Raw genomic sequence first — 4680 nt, 5'->3', positions numbered from 1 at the left:
AGGGAAAGAGACAGAGAGAGAAGGCCATGTGAAGATGGGGGCAGAGATTGGAGTGATGGCAGCAACAAATCAAGGAATGCTTGAAGCCACCAGAGCTGGAAAAGACAAAGAAGGATCCTCCCCTAGAGCCTTCAGAGAGAGCACAGCCCTGCCCACACCTAGATTTCAGACATCTGGCCCCCAGAACTGTGAGAGAATTAATTCCTCTTGTTTTTTTTTTTTTTTTTCTTGCGGTTCGCGGGCCTCTCACTGTTGTGGCCTCTCCCGCTGCGGAGCACAGGCTCCGGACGCGCAGGCTCAGTGGCCATGGCTCACGGGCCCAGCCGCTCCGCGGCATGTGGGATCTTCCCGGATTGGGGCACGAACCCGTGTCCCCTGCAACGGCAGGCGGACTCTCAACCACTGCGCCACCAGGGAAGCCCTAATTCCTCTTGTTTTAAGTGACCAAGTTCATGGTAATTTATTACCATAGCCACAGGAAATTCATACACCCACCTTGGACTGTTGCAATGACCAAGGAAAATAAGGCATGTACAGTGCTCATCAAAGGGTGTGGCACCAAGAAAGAAAGCCCTCGGAATGTGGTTACTGTTCTCTTTCTCTGTAGGACTAGACCCTGGCACCCAGTGGCTCTGCATCCACCCCATCCTTTTCACTACAACAATCTTCCTCTTAACTGAAAGCAGGGTCTCAAAGAGGTATTTGTACACCCATGTTCCAGCAGCATTTTGCAAAATAGCCAAAAGGTAGAAGCAACCCATGTTTTCATCAATGGATGAATGCATAAATAAAATGTGGTATATCCATATAAAGTAATACTATTTACCCTTAAAAAGGAAGGAAATTCTGACCCATGCTACAACATGGATGAACCTTGAGGACATTATGATGAGTAAAATAGTCCAGTCACAAAAGGACAGTTACCGTATGATCCCAGTAATGTGAAGTCCCTAGAATAGTCAAAGTCTTAGAGAAAGAAAGTAGAATGGTGGGTGCCAAGGGTTGGGGGAGGGGAGATGGGAAGTTTGTGTTTGATGAGGATAGAGTTTCAGTTTGAGAAGATGGACGAGTTCTGGAGATGAATGGTGGTGATGGTTACACAACAATGTGAATGTACTTAATGCCACTGAATTGTGCACTTAGTAATGGTTAAGATGGAAAATTTTATGTTGTGTCTTTTACAATAATAACAATAATAATAGAACCATGTTGTGTATTTTACGATAATAATAATAACAATAACAATAAAAGAACCTTCCTCTCAACTCAAGACCAAAGAAGCTACTGAGCGCGACACCTGCATCTAAAATTAGGCTGGACTTGAGAGCTGGCCATCAGAGTTCTCACACCTACATGGGATGGCAGCGTCAGCCTGCCCTGCCAGTCATTCCCCAACCAGCCCGTGGCTTGCCCACCCCCTTCCCAAAATAGGCTGAGAGGCTATTTTGATACAATCTGTTCTCTCATAAAATGAGATCTCAGAACATTTGTGCTGGAAGGCAGGGAGCCAGCTTATTGCCAACACCCACCAGGTGCTAGATGAGTCCAAGCAGAAGCATTCTGTGCACTCTTACAGAGCTGTCTTTGTAATCCAACTCCAGACACTCCTGCTGGTTGTCCGAGGAGGAAAGTGAGGCTCGGAGAAGGGGGGTTACTCGCCCAATGCCACACACCTCGAAGGTGAAAAGGCAGGATAGGAACAGGTCTGAGAAGCTTCAGAGCCTATTCTACTTTTCCTTTTCTTTTGATTAAGGTAGAATTCTCAGCATACGGTTCTGTAAGTTTTGACCACGATCAAGATACAGAACAGTTTTGCTGCCCTCTCCCCTTGAAGTTCCCCTGGCCCCTTTGAAGACAATCTCCCCTCCCACTCCTAGTCCCTGGTACCCACTGATCTGTGTTCTGTCTCCATCATTTTTGCCTTTCCTATGACATCCTATAAAGGGAGCACACGGGACGTAACCAGAGTCCGGCTTCTTTTGAAATTCATTCACATTGCTGTGTGTGTCAACCATTCGTTCCATTCCTTCTCTGAGTAGTATTCCATGGTGTGATGGGATCATTGTATGATGTTCATCCACTCACCAGCTGATGGGCATTTGGGATATTTCTGGTTTTGGGTGATTACCAAAACCAGCCACTATAAACATTTCTTGTGCGAACATGAGTTTGTGCTTTACTTAGAAACGGGATTGCTGCGTGATATGGTCAGTGATGTTAAATTTTATATGAAACGACCCAATTCTTGTCCACTAGCAGTGCATGAGCATTCCAGTTGCTCCAAATCCTTACCAGCACCTGGCATTTTTAGTTATTTTTATTTTACTCACTTTAACTGGTATAGTATTCGTGTGCTAGGGCTGCCGTAACAAAACACTACAGACTGGGTGGCTTCAGCAACAGAAGTTTATTTTCTGACAGTTCTGGTGGCTGGAAGTCCGAGATCAAAGTGTCAGCAGCACATCTGGTTTCTTCTGAGACCTCTCTCCATTGCCTGTAGATGGCCATCTTCTCCCTGTGTCCTCACATGGTCTTTTCTCTGTGTATGTCTGTGTTCTAATCTCCTTTTTCATAAGGACACTAATCATACTGGATTAGGGTCCACCTTAAAGAGTTCATTTGAATTTAATCACTTCTTTAAAGACTCCAACTCCCAAAATGGGGGTCGGGGGGTGTCACAATTCGGCCTATAACAGATACTTCAGTGGCATTTTATCATGGATTTAATGTGTATCTCATGTGATTACTTGTCATACATCTATTCTCTTTGGTGAACTGTCTGTTCAAATCTTTTGCCCAATTTTTATCGAGTTTTTTTTCTTAAGTTTTTTTTTTACAGCTTTATTGAAATACTATTGACATACAATAAACTGCACAGATTTAAACTATACAATTTGATAAGTTGTGACATGTATATAGACCCATGAAACCATCACCACAATCAGGAGGGTGAAGACATCCATCACCCAAAGTTTTCTTCTGCTTCTTTGCCATCCCTTCTACCCCAGCACCTGTCTCGTCTCTCTCCCCGAACACCCACTGATCAGATGTTATTACAGGTGAATTTGCCTTTTCTAGAATTTTATATGAATGGCATCATCCCATATGCATACTTTTTTGTATGGCTCTTTTCACCATCATGATGCATTTGAGGCTCATTCATGTTATAGTTTGTTCCTTCTTATTGCTGAGTACTATTCATTCAAATTTTTTTTTTTTTTGGCCGCACCGCACAGCATGCAGGATATTAGTTCCCTGACCAGGGATCAAATCCCAGCCCCCTGCATTGGAAGCATGGAGTCTTAACCACTGGACCACCAGGGAAGCTCCCATTCACCTTTTTTTTTTTTTTTTTTTTCTTTTCGGTACGCGGGCCTCTCACTGTTGTGGCCTCTCCCGCTGCGGAGCACAGGCTCCGGACGCGCAGGCTCAGCGGCCATGGCTCACGGGCCCAGCCGCTCCGCGGCATGTGGGATCTTCCTGGATCGGGGCATGAACCCGCGTTCCCTGCAACGGCAGGCGGACTCTCAACCACTGCGCCACCAGGGAAGCCCCCCATTCACCTTTTGATGGACATTTGTTTGCTGTTTCTAGTTTGGGGCTATTACAAACAAAGCTGCTATGAACATCCGTGTCCACGTCTTTTTTTTTTTTTTTTCCCCGGTACGCGGGCCTCTCACTGTTGTGGCCCCTCCCGTTGCAGAGCACAGGCTTCGGACGTGCAGGCTCAGCGGCCATGGCCCACGGGCCCAGCCGCTCTGTGGCATGTGGGATCCTCCCAGACTGGGGCAAGAACCTGTGTTCCCTGCATCGGCAGGCAGACTCTCAACCACTGCGCCACCAGGGAAGCCCCGTGTCCATGTCTTTGTGTGGACACATATTTTCATTTCTCTTGGGCACATAAATACCTGAGTGGAATGTCTGGGTCATACAAAACTTTTTAAGAAACTGCTGAACTGTCTTCCAACGTGGTTGCACTGTTTTCCATTCCCACGTGCCATGTATGAGATTTCCATCTGCTCCACATCCTCACCAGCACTTAGTATGGTCAGTCTCTTTACTCTTAGCTCTCCTAGTGGGCGTGAAGTGGTGTCTTCCCACTCGTTTCCCCAATGGCCAAGGATGTTGAGCAACTTTCATGTGCCTATTTCTATACCATCTGTATATTCTCTATGACAAAATGTCCACTCAAATCCTTCGCTCCTTTTTAAGTTGAGCTGTTTTCTTATTATTGAGTCTTGAGAATTCCTTACATACGCAGGATACAATCCCTTTATCAGATGTGTGATTTTCAAAGATTTTTCTCCCAGTCTGTGGCTTGACTTTCATTCTTTAACAGGGTTTTGCACAGACTCTTAGCTGCAAATCCCAACCACTCCCATTAATCCTCCCACCTGTCTTTGAAGGGCAGTGATAACATCATCCTCTTTTTCCCAAGAAGCAAACAGGCTTAGAGAAGGGGAAGCCCCATGACCTGTCAATGGCAGAGTGAGGATCAAACCCATTTCTGCTTAACTCCAAGCCCCACAGACTTCACCCACTGCCTCTATCTCCCACTGGTGAGCAAGGGCTGCCCACGAGCCTCGTTCTCCTGGAGACTCCATGCGTCTCTAAGTTCGCAGGACTCCCATTGTGCCGTGAGGCCAAAAGAGCAAGAATGAATCAGACAAGCCATCAGGG

Source organism: Grampus griseus, assembly GCF_964374135.1.
Source record: "Grampus griseus genome assembly, chromosome: 3".
Classification (NCBI taxonomy): domain Eukaryota; kingdom Metazoa; phylum Chordata; class Mammalia; order Artiodactyla; family Delphinidae; genus Grampus; species Grampus griseus.
Note: the sequence above shows the minus strand (reverse complement) of the source record.